Raw genomic sequence first — 13,000 nt, 5'->3', positions numbered from 1 at the left:
AAAGGAACTGGCACATGAAATTGCAAGCCCATTAGCAAGAATTTTTTATGACTCTGTAAACTCAGGGGTTGTACCGTATGACTGGAGAATTGCTAACATAGTTCCTATTCTTAAAAAAGGGGGGGAAAGTGATCCGGGTAACTACAGGCCTGTTAGTTTGACATCTGTAGTATGCAAGATCTTGGAAAAAATTTTGAAGGAGAAAGTAGTTAAGGACATTGAGGTCAATGGAAATTGAGACAAAATACAATATGGTTTTACAAAAGGTAGATCTTGCCAAACCAACCCGATCTCCTTCTTTGAGACGGTAACAGATTTTTTATAAGGCATTTGATATGGTTCCACATGGGGAATTATTAGCTAAATTGGAAAAGATGGGGATCAATATGAAAATTGAAAGGTGGATAAGGAACTGGTTAAAGGGGAGATTACAATGGGTCATACTGAAAGTGAACTGTCAGGCTGGAAGGGGGTTACTAGTGGAGTTCCACAAAAGATTGGTTTTGGGACCAATCTTATTTAATCTTTTTATTACTGACTGTGGTGGGGCAGTGCCCCACCCCATGCCAGATTGGGCTACAACAAGCCAGAGCAGCGGTACAAGGCAGCAGCCAATCAGGGAGGGCCTGTTAGAGCCAATCAGGGCCAGTATTACAGCCAGCCAATCAGGGCTAGGCTAGACCCTATCTAAAGGCTGCCCAGGAAGGGCGCATGCACTCTCTCACAGGTTTTCAGAGGGTGAAGGTCTGTCTCCTGTGTGAGGAGACTAGCCCCAGGAGCAGGGGGAGCAGAAGGGAACTCCTGCCCGGTACCTGCTGGGCTGCGGGTCCTGAGAAAAAGGGCCTAGCTGGTGCAAAGGGGCCGAAGGGGAAACAGCCCAGGGAGAGAGATGGACAAAGGGAGAGAAGGAGGGCAGGCAGGAAGGCTGCCGCCAAAGGGTCCCTGGGTCGGGACCAGAGTAGAGGGCAGGCCTTGGTCCTCCCCTTGTACTTCCACCTGGCTGTTTGGAGTGGCCATCATGGACTGCACCAGACTCCTGCCAAAATGGGTTAGACTTTGGGGTGTGGTTGGCCATTGTGGCTGGGGCAAAGACAAGGACTGCTGATAACACCAAACCCCTGGAAGGGGGTGAGACCAGGGCAGTGTCCTGAAGAGGGCAGTGTCCTAAAGAGGATGCTGCAAGCTGGGAGCAATGAGTGTTGAGATGCCAATCTAGGGTGAGGGATGGATGGAACACCACTGGCAGAGGGCGCTCCACATGAACCGAGCTAATTCCCAGAGTGAACAGAAGGAGGTGCTGCAGTGGTGAGTCCCAACCCTGTCACACTGACCTTGGCACAAAAAGTGGGAATGTGCTAATAAAGATTCCCTCCTCCCACCCAAGCCTGGGAGCCAGGGGAGCAGAAAAGCCTGGGGTCCCAGGCCTCCATCGGGGGGAGCTGGCCCCAGGCCTCCGCAGGAGTGGTGGGGCTGGCCGCTTCCTGTGGGAAATGGAGTGACCTGACCCCAGCCTGCTCTGCTCCCCTGGCTCCCAGGCTTGGGGGCAGGGGGAACTTGCTAGCTGCGCAGCGCAGCTGGGAGCCAGGGGAGCAGAACAGGCTGGGTCCAGGGCACTCCACTTCCTACAGGAAGTGGCCAGCCCCTGTCGCCCATGGAGGCCTGGGGCCAGCCCCCCGCCCCCTGTGGAGGTCTGAGCCTCTCCCCCAGCCTCCCACCCACTGGAGGGGCTGCATAGGGCACCAAAATAGCTAGGGACGGCCCTGCATCCTAGTAGCCCTTTTCTGTACCTGTTCCAGTTTGAATTCATCCCCCTTAAACATGGGAGACCAGAACTGCACACACTATTCCAGGTGAGGTCTCACCAGTGCCTTGTATAACCATACTAGCACCTCCTTATCTCTACTGACAATACCTCGCCTGATGCATCCCAAGACCACGTTGGCTTTTTTCACAGCTATGTCATACTGGCGACTCATAGTCATCCTGTGATCAACCAATTCGCCGAGGTCGTCGCCCTCCTCTGTTACTTCCAAGTGATGCGTCCCCAGTTTATAACAAAAATTCTTGTTGTTAATCCCTAAATGCATGACCTTTCACTTTTCACTATTAAATTTCATCCTGTTACTATTACTCCAGTTTACAAGGTCGTCCAGATCTTCCTGTATGATATCCCAGTCCCACTCTGTATTGGCAAACGGATTGCAATCCAGATCTTAAATTCCCAAGTCCCTCCCTTACCCTAACAAAAGAAATTAAAGGGTCTGGAATTTAGGTTCAGGTCTGTCTCTAGAGAGACTGTGTAAGATAGTCCATCTTCTTCCAGCCAGCATGGAAAGGCACATGGTGGAATGTATAAGTTAACACTGTTTTAATATGGTTAACATTATTTTACTGGGGATTTCAATTGCCCTGAGCCTGGCTCAGGTATCACCTGCAGCATTAAGGAAAATAAGGGGTACTGTTGTTGAGGATAAGGCTCTTGAACAGCCATTATAATAGAGCATTAACTGTAGTCAAGAAAAGACACTCCTTTGATAAATGTTAACTTGACTGGAATCCTTTTGCAGGTCTGGTGGCAGATGAGTCTTTTTGCTTGAAGGGAGCAATGGCCTTTCTTTGGAATTTAATACTGATTGTCAGGCCTATGCTGAGAAAAACACCTAAAGAAAAAGATGAGTCTTGCATCGAGCTCTGACTATATGAAGACTGCCTAATATCAGGTGGATTTTACAGACCCACAGCTGTATTCCACCTCCTCCTTTGCCTGGCATATTATAGAACGCCATAGGCATATTCAGACAACAAGGTACTTGGCCCAAGAAATCAATACCCTAAGCAGACAACATACAGGGGAGGGGAATGTCAATCAAGGTCCAAAGCTCCACCTTCCGACGTGTCTGGTTTGAACAAAGTTGCCATTCCAGGGAGCACAGTGAGGTAGCCAGGGCCCAGCCTACTTAGGGAATTGTAAAGACAGACAAGGCCTTTGTTCTGAACTTGGAAGCGGGCAGAGACCACTGCAGCATGACGCAATGGTGCAAGGCAATCTCAATGGTCTGATAGTTTGCTCCGTGAAACAGATGTTTCAGTTTCCAGGAGGGGTTTCATGATCTGCCTCAGGTATAGCAACTAGCGTGCATTGGTAGGCTAGCCTGCAGATGACCCTGGCTGGGGCACAGGCTTCTGGTCAATAGTCAATAATTGTTACCAAGATTCAGTTGCTTATAACTTTGCTAAACTAACTATTTGGGCTGAAATTTCCCATGTTGCATGTCTGAGCTTCAGCCTGAATTATTTTGGAAAGTTCTAAGCCTTTGTGGGGGATGAGGGTGGGGAGGGGAAGGGAATCGTAGGTCACACACATTCAGTAGATACCTTGTGGACTTTAGCAGCTAAAATATGAGAAGATTTCCTCTTCAGTGGGTATGCCCGAGTCTCTCACAGCTCCTAGTGCTGACTGGACTGGGATGCACTATCCTCACAGAGTGACTGAGCATGTTCCCGGCCAGGGATATGGAAGAAAAGCTGGACTTTCCCTGCAACTGCAGTTCTCAGCTGCTCCAGGCTAGGATTGGGGCTGGCACTGGAACTGAGATCAGGGAGCCTGGCTCTCCTGTGCTCTCAGTGACCCTCCGATGGCACCCAAGCAGCAAGGAGGAGGATTTATGACTCAAATGCAGAGGGGACAAGAGCTGGACCAAGATGTGTAAGAGTGAGAATAAAGGAGGAAGAGAAACTGTGGTTGGGGGGCAGGGAGGAGAGGCTGGGCAAGGAGACTGGATGGAGAGAACACTGAAATTGGATGAGGATCTGGGGGAAAGGGACAGGTACGTCTGGCTGAACAAGGAGATGAGGGCAAGGAATTGTGACTTGAAAAGACAGACTGACTGGGATTGGGATGAGAAATCTGAGTAGACACTGAGTGTGGACATAAGTGTAACTTAATTCAGCCCTCTGTGTACCACGTTATGGTAGTTGTCAATACTGAATAACTGCTTAGTAAGTGTGTACCATCCATCCTGTGCTCAGGATGAGCTAGGGGTTGTGTAGGAAAGAGACAATGTGATCATGTAATTAAAGCGGGTAACATAATGCATATATAGAAGGCAACCTTATTTCCAGCATTTCTTCACTTGAGTTTGCAACTTCAGTCTTTTAATGTAGTTTTTGATTAGAAAATGAATTTATATTTTGCCAACTGTGACAGGGTTGGGACTCACCACCGCAGTGCCTCCTGTTGGTCACTCTGGGAATTAGCTCAGTCCATGTGGAACGCCCTCCACTGGTGGTGTCCCATCCATCTCTCACCCTCTGTGGGCATCTGGACCTGCATTGCTCCCTTCTCGCAGGGTCCTCTTCAGTTCACTGCTGTCCAGTAGTGCTTCCTGGTCCACGCCCCCCCCCTTTGGGGGGGGCGGGTGTTATAATCGGTTCTTCTCTTCGCAGCAAATGGCTAACCATACCCCAAAGTCTAACCCCTTTTGGCAGGGGTCTGGTACAGTCCGTGATGGCCACTCCTAACGGCCAGTTCCTTATCCACCTTTCAGTTTGCATATTGATCCCCATCTTTTTCAATTTAGCTAGTAATTCACTCAAAAACATACCATTAAAAAACCAAGTACCCCAAGAGCAGAACTAAAAATGTCATTAAATCTTGTACTGTATCACAAGACTCACTTTGGCATAGATTAATGAGAAGAGCATTCCAGCATCATTAGGCGTTAAATCTGCTCTCCCACTTCTGTGTAAGACAAGTGATGGAATCAGTGGGGATGTAGATGGGTGTAGGTGAGACCAGAGTCTGGCCTGCAGTGTAACCATCTAATGGGAAAAATCTTTCTTCCTCACGGGTTAGGACTGAGAAGGCTGGTGTTAGGTTTAAGGGCTTGACTGGGACTCCGGACTCCATTCCCGGTTCTGTCACAGACCTTCTAGCAAATCACTGAATCTGTCTGCCTCCTAATCCTTACAATATAGACATAGCTCCTGCTACGAATGGGACTGCATGCTCAACAGCTAGAGGAGCCGCAAAGTTTACTGTTCAGAAGTTGCGAGCAGTTGTACTTGAACAGTTATCTAGCTAGCAGTTTGTGTCACATAAAGTCCTGTCCCAACTCCTGTGACTGCCTTCACCTCCTCCCTTTCACAGTGCCATGTTCCTGAAGTCAGATCAAAAATGCTGCCTCCATATACACACGCTCCAGCCAATTTTAAAGGCAGCTATTGGTTTTCTGTAAATACCAATAAGGAGTGGGCATAATCCATTAGGGAACAACTGACCCTTCCAATGTCCTATCTGCATTAAGGAACTTTACTGATATAGTTATTCCAATGCAGCACAGCCCCCTAACATAGATGGACTGTGTGTGTTCAAAGTGGAACTGTAGCAGGTCACTGGCCCTTTGGGTGCACGTGTAGCCCAGCATGCTATCTGGGAGCTAGACCTCTGTAAAACTGGGAATTTGTAGCCTCCAGTCAGCACAGGACTAATGGGACAGCTGACAGGGGATCAAGTGACTGTCTGTAGGAACTACAGTGACACTTTAGGGTTCAAGCCAGACCCAACCACCCCCAGTCCTGAATTTCCCCAAAGCCATCTGTCCTGTAGTTTCCACCAGCCCTCCCACTGAGCACTTACAGAAGTTAAGTTCGCTACTCCCTAACCGAACTCTACCCAGCAGCTTATTACTTTAACTGAGGTTAACAAATGCTCTATTTTAATCAAAGCACCAAATTGGTTTATAATAAAGCAAAACAAATGTGCTAAACATAAGGCCGTAGGTTTAAGGGATATCGAGTATAAGGAATAGGATAGAAATGGTTACAAACAAGTAAAAATACACTTCTAAGCCCTGGTGTACACTAGGAGTTGAGGTCAAATTTAGCAGCATTAAATCGATTTAACCCTGCACCCATCCACATGACAAAGCCCTTTTTTCCAACTTAAAGGGCTCTTAAAATCGATTTCTTTACTCTCCCCCCGACGAGGGGATTAGCGCTGAAATTGGCCTTGCTGGGTCGAATTTGGGGTACTGTGGACACAATTCAACGGTATTGGCCTCTGGGAGCTATCCCAGAGTGCTCCATTGTGACTGCTCTGGACAGCACTCTCAACTCAGATGCACTGGCCAGGTAGATAGGAAAAAGCCTGCAAACTTTTGAATCTCATTTCCTGTTTGGCCAGAGAGGCAAGCTGCAGGTGACCGTGCAGAGCTCATCAGCAGAGGTGACCATGATGGAGTCCCAGAATTGCAAAAGAGCTCCAGCATGGACTGAACGGGAGGTACAGGATCAGTTCCCATATGGGGAGAGGAATCTGTGCTATCAGAACTCCATTCCAGTTTTCGAAATGCCAAAACATTTGTCAAAATCTCCCAGGGCATGACAGGGGTCATAAGAGGGACCCAAAGCAGTGCTGCATGAAACTTAAGGAGCTGAGGCAAGTCTACCAGAAAACCAGAGAGGCAAACAGCCGCTCTGGGTCAGAGCCCCAAACATGCCACTTCTATGATGAGTTGCATGCCATTTTAGGGGGTTCAGCCACCACTACCCCAACCATGTGCTTTGACTCTGTCAGTGGAGAGGGAGGCAACACAGAAGCAGGTTTAGGGGATGAGGAAGATGATGATGAGGAGGAGGTTGTAGATGGCTCACAGCAAGCAAGCAGAGAAACCGGTTTTCCCAACAGCCAGGAACTGTTTCTCACCCTGGACCTGGAGCCAGGACCCACCCAAGGCTGCCTCCCGGACCTGCCAGGCAGAGAAGGGACCTCTGGTGAGTGTACCTTTTTTAAATAGTTTAAATACATGGTTTAAAAGCAAGTGCGTTTAATTTGCCCTGGCATTCGCAGCCAGTACAGCTACTGAAAAAGTCTGTTAACGTGTCTGGGGATGGAGCGGAAATCCTCTCCAGGGACAACTCCATAAAGTTCTCCTGGATGTACTCCCAAAACCTTTGCAAAAGGTTTCTGGGGAGGGCAGCCTTATTCCATCCACCATGGTAGGACACTTTACCACACCAGGCCAGTAGCGTGTAGTCGGGAATCATTGCAGAACAAAGCATTGCAGCATACGTTTGCTGGCATTCAAACATCCGTTCTTTATCTCTCTGTGTTATCCTCAGGAGAGTGATATCATTCAGGATCACCTGGTTGAAATAGGGTGCTTTTCTTAAGGGGATATTCAGAGGTGCCCGTTCCTGCTGGGCTGTTTGCCTGTGGATGAACAGAAATGCTCCCTGCTGTTAGCCACATGTAGGAGTGAGGGGTTAGCCAAGCGGTGGGGGGAGGCAAAATGCAACCTTGTAATGAAAGCACATGTGCTATGTATATAATGTTAACAGCAAGGTTTACCGTGAAAGAGTGTACCCATTGTTCTATAAAATGTCTCTTTAAATACCACTGTCCCTTTTTTTTTTCTCCACCAGCTGCATGTGTTTCAATGATCACTGGATCTTCTCCTTCCCAGAGGCTAGCAAAGATTACAAGGCGAAAAAAACACACTCGTGATGAAATGTTCTCTGACCGCATGCTGTCCTCCCACACTGACAGAGCACAGATGAATGCGTGGAGGCAGACAATGTCACAGTGCAGGAAAGCACAAAATGACCAGGAGGAGAGGTGGCGGCAGCGTGATGAGAGGAGACAGAATTCAGTGCTGAGGCTGCTGGAGGATCAAACTAATATACTCCAGCATATGATTGAGCTGCAGGAAAGGCAGCTGGAGCACAGACCACCACTACAGCCCCTGTGTAACCAACCACCCTCCTCCCCATGTTCCATAGCCTCCTCTCCCAGGTGCCCAAGAACACAGGGGGGCCTCCGGCCACCCACCCACTCCACCCCAGAGGATTGCCCAAGCAACAGAAGGCTGGCATTCAATAAGTTTTAAAGTGCTGTGTGGCCTTGTCTTTCCCTCCTCCCTCAACCCTCCCAGGCTACCTATCCCCCTATTTGTGTGGTGAATTTAATAAAGAATGCATGAATGTGAAGCAACACTGACTTTATTGCCTCTGCAAGCATTGATCGAAGGGGGGAGGGGAGGGTGGTTAGCTTACAGGGAAGTAGAGTGATCTTGGAGGGGGGGGGTTCATCAAGGAGAAACAAACAGAACTGTCACACCATAGCCTGGCCAGTCATGAAACTGGTTTTCAAAGCTTCTCTGATGCACACTGCGCCCTCCAGTGCTCTTCTAACCGCCCTGGTGTCTGGCTGTGCATAACCAGAGGCCAGGCAATTTGCCTCAACCTCCCATTCTGCCATAAACGTCTTCCCCTTTACTCTCACAGATACTGTGGAGCACACAGCAAGCAGTAATAACAATGGGAATATTGGTTTCGCTGTGGTCTAAGTGGGTCAGTAAACTGCACCAGCGCACTTTTAAATGTGCATTTGGACATTTAAAATTCTACCACCATTCTGCACTTGCTCAGGCTATAGTTGAACTACTCCTAACTACTGTCCAGGCTGCCTTTGTATGGCTTCATGAGCCATGGCATTAAGGGGTAGGCTGGGTCCCCAAGGATAACTATAGGCATTTCAACATCCCCAATGGTTATTTTCTGGTCTGGGAATAAAGTCCCTTCCTGCAGCTTTTGAAACAGACCAGAGTTCCTGAAGATGCGAGCATCATGTACCTTTCCCGGCCATCCCACGTTGATGTTGGTGAAACGTCCCTTGTGATCCACCAGTGCTTGCAGCACTATTGAAAAGTAGCCCTTGCGGTTTATGTACTCGCCGGCTTGGTGCTCCGGTCCCAAGATAGGGATATGGGTTCCATCTATGGCCCCACCACAGTTAGGGAATCCCATTGCAGCAAAGCCATCCACTATGACCTGCACATTTTCTAGGGTCACTACCCTTGATATCAGCAGATCTTTGGTTGCGTTGGCTACTTGCATCACAGCAGCCCCCCACAGTAGATTTGCCCACTCCAAATTGATTCCCAACTGACCGGTTGCTGTCTGGCGTTGCAAGCTACAACAGGGCTATCGCCACTCGCTTCTCAACTGTGAGGGCTGCTCTCATCTTGGTATTCTGGTGCTTCAGGGCAGGGGAAAGCAAGTCACAAAGTTCCATGAAAGTGCCCTTATGCATGCGAAAGTTTCGCAGCCACTGGGAATCATCCCAGACCTGCAACACTATGCGGTCCCATCAGTCTGTGCTTGTTTTCCAGGCCCAGAATTGGCATTCCATGGCATGAGCCTGCCCCATTGCCACCAGGATGTCCAAATTGCCAGGGCCTGTACTTTGAGAGAAATCTGTGTCCATGTCCTCGTTGCTGATGTCACCTACTCACCCGGTTTTGCTTTGGCAGGTTCTGGTGCTGCATATACGGCTGGATAATGCGTGTGGTGTTTAATGTGCTCCTAATTGCCAAAGTGATCTGAGCAGGCTCCATGGTTGGTATGATGTCTGCACAGAAAAAAGGCATGGAACGATTGTCTGCCATTGAATCTCTGATGGAGGGAGGGGTGACTGACGACATGGCTTACAGGGTTGGCTTACAGGGAATTAAAATCAACAAAGGGGGTGGCTTTACATCAAGGAGAAACAAAAACAAGTGTCACACAGAATAGCCCCCCTCAAGGATTGAACTCAAAACCCTGGGTTTAGCAGGCCAATGCTCAACCCACTGTGCTATCCCTCCTCCTGGTGGTCCAGGTAGGACTGAATCTCCATTAAACTTTTCAAGGTGTCCCTGACAGACTTAATCTAAATGATTGTCAGCCATTGATTTCACGGAGGGAGGGAGGGGGGAGCAAATGAATAGAAAACATATCTGGTCTATTTCTTGTTTTGATGCACTCCATCTATCTTTTACATCTTTGGCTGGCAGCAGATGGTGCAATAGGACTACTAGCCATCCTCATCTCCTGGCTGCTCGCCAGAAGGCGGTGCAATAGGACCACTAGCCATCCTCATCTCCTGGCTGCTCGCCAGAAGACAGTGCAATACAACCGCTGGCAGGACTAAAGAGAATGACCTGGTTGAGTCACTCCTATTTCAGTCCCTGCGCCCATGTCTGCCCAGGCGCTCCTCACCGACCTTACTGAGGTAGCCAAGAGCACCTAGGACATGATGACAATGGTTATCAGGCATATTGCACTGTCTGCTGCCACAAGGCAATGGGTTGCTGCTGTGTAGCAATGCAGTACCACATCTGCCAGCACCCAGGAGACATACGGTGACAGTGAGCTGAGCGGGATCCATGCTTGCCGTGTTGTGGCATCTGCACAGGTAACCCAGGAAAAAAGGAGCGAAACGATTGTCTGCCTTTGCTTTCACAGAGGGAGGGAGGGAGGGCCTGACGACATGTACCCAGAACTACCCACAACAATGTTTTTGCCCCATTAGGCATTGGGATCTCAACCCAGAATTCCAGTGGGTGGCAGAGACTGCGGGAACTGTGGGATAGCTACCCACAGTGCAATGCTCCAGGAGTTGACACTAGCCTCAGTACTGTGGAAGCACTCCGCTGAGTTAATGCACTTAGAGCATTTTGTGTGGGGACACACACAATTGACTATATAAAAACGATTTCTAAAAAACTAACTTCTATAAATTAGACCTAATTTTGTAGTGTAGACATACCCTAAGACTAAAACTTAATTTCAGCAAGTTACAATCTAAGCAGGATTCTCACCTATATGCAGTTCCCAGAGACCTAAAAGCCCTTGACTGAAGAATGGAATGTTCTGTGATTTCAAGAGCTCTGGCCCCTGTAGTCCCTCCAGGGTTGGATGTCAAAATGGCTTTTCCTCTCTGCTTATCTTGTCCCAAAGTTCATTGACCCTGCTTCTGGAGGGCTTCCTGGGGGGGGGGCAGTCTCCATCCCTTGTCGAGATTAAGTAGCCACCTTTCCTACTTGCTCTCCTGATGGTTTTGTTTACCTTGTCTGTAAATATACTTTTCTTTATGTGGTCACACCTTGCCTAACTTACATCGAAAACACATTCAAGCAGATGGAACCTCCTTTCTTTGTCTGGAGCAAGCCACAGGCATGATTTAGACGCTCCTTGCCAAATACATTTTAGGAACATCTTTCCAGCACATCTCTACACACACTACAGTCTATAGTTCTTTGTGGGTTTACTGTACATACATCATGTGAGAATATTAATAATCAGTGAGTTATTAGTTTTCCTATACCTCTGTGTCACAACTATCTAAGGCAAAGTTCTTGGCTTTGCCTGGGAGAGATCAATGTTGTGGTAAGGCTTTAGAAGTGGCTCTCCCCAGTGGCTCGGTAGGAGCCAGTGAATGGATCCAGGGAGGGACTTAGCCAAAGAAGTTGGTGCAGAGAATGTGGTCTGGTCTGGTCCCCATATACATGGAGGTTTGGAAGGACCATGTAGGCATGGGGAGAGGGCTGGATGATTTACGTTGAGTGGAACTGTAAACATGTAAATAAACTGGACTCCGAAGGGGAGATTTAGTTGGAGGCACTAGTTGGGTGGTGGTGGTTTGGTAGAAAGAAGGAAAACTGAGGAGTTAGGAAGGGGGTACGCCAAACTAATGTGCTGGCTTACACTGTCACAGTGTAATCAAGTAACTGATGGAAACCCTCTTCTGCACCAGTACAGCACACCTACAGTAGGGGGTTGCAGAGATATAACTACATCAGTGCAGTTACAGTGCTGCTGGAATCCTAGGGTTCTCTGAGAATCTCAGCTTTAATTTTTTTTAAATGTTAGCCCTCGAGGCTGCAAAGAAGCTTGAAAATGTGACCTGAATGCACTCTAGAGGCTCAGAAACCAGCAGGTAAACACAAACAACCCCAAACGTACCATTTTAAAATAATCGCATGGAGTTTAGTCCAGTCTCATGATTTCTTGGGGCCTGACATGATTTTTAAATGCTTGGGGTTAACAATATTGAGTTCCTTAATCTAGACAAGGGCTTGTACGTGTATTTAAGTTTTCAGCCTCTTCATATCTTTACTACTACACCAATAGAGAGATGCTGAAGTGCACTCATTGAATAACAGGCAGTGTACTACAGTTTGTGGGGCATTGGAATCACCAGGTTTTCAAGGTCTTGGAGCAGTCAGACTGCCAGGATTCTGCAATGTGCAAATGAATTTCAAGGGTATTGTGTGTGTATATACACACACACACATACACATTGTCCTTGGGGAGGGGAAGATCACTTATGGGTACTGAACCCAGGTCCTTGGCTCATTTGTGGAATTGAACGTGGGACTGCTTGAGGTAAAGGACCTGAGGTGAAATCCTGGCCCTGTTGAAGTCTAGCACAAAACTTCCATTGACTTAAGTGTCCAGGTTTCACCCCAGGTCCCATATCTTGGAGACTGTACCAAGCTTGTTAAAAGGACAATCGTTTTTCCCTGAAGACTTACTGGGAAAGGTCTTCACTACATTAGATAATTTTCACATTTTAAGAGAAAACTTGAAACAATTATTTTTCAAATTGAAAACCTTTGTTTAGAAACGTTTTGAATTTTGGGGTAGTCTCCTCTGTAGTACACACGTAAATGTACGTGCACACACACACACACACACACACACACAGCATGGGAAAGGGTTTAACATTTATTTTCTTACTCTTAATTTGTTGGGGGTTTTTTAACTTTCACAATTTCCCAGTGGGGAGGGGGGGGACAAAAAGTTAAGTGCACTTTTTTGATTATTTTCAAAACTTTGCATTTTTTGAAAAGTCAAAATGAATTAAATCTTTTCTCACAAGCTACATTCTCAAAGGGGAGAAAAGACTTGTAAAAAAATTGTTGACCAGGTCAACCATCAACTTCTATGCTGAGGGGGTGACTTCCCCCTCAGGATTCCACAGTTGATGCTTCCGGCCACTGTTGAGCTCAGACTATGTTCATGCCACCAACAGGATGAGGGTTTGGCCCTGTGTCTCTTGAAATCACTTCCATTGCAGTCCCATGGTCAGTGTTCATTGACACACATGTGCGTAGCGTGAGAATATTTCTATCCAGGTCCCATCACCATAGAATCCTTGTCTTCGCAACAGCTC

This window comes from Lepidochelys kempii, chromosome 9 (genome assembly GCF_965140285.1).
Source record: "Lepidochelys kempii isolate rLepKem1 chromosome 9, rLepKem1.hap1, whole genome shotgun sequence".
NCBI classification, from domain to species: Eukaryota; Metazoa; Chordata; order Testudines; family Cheloniidae; genus Lepidochelys; species Lepidochelys kempii.
Note: the sequence above shows the minus strand (reverse complement) of the source record.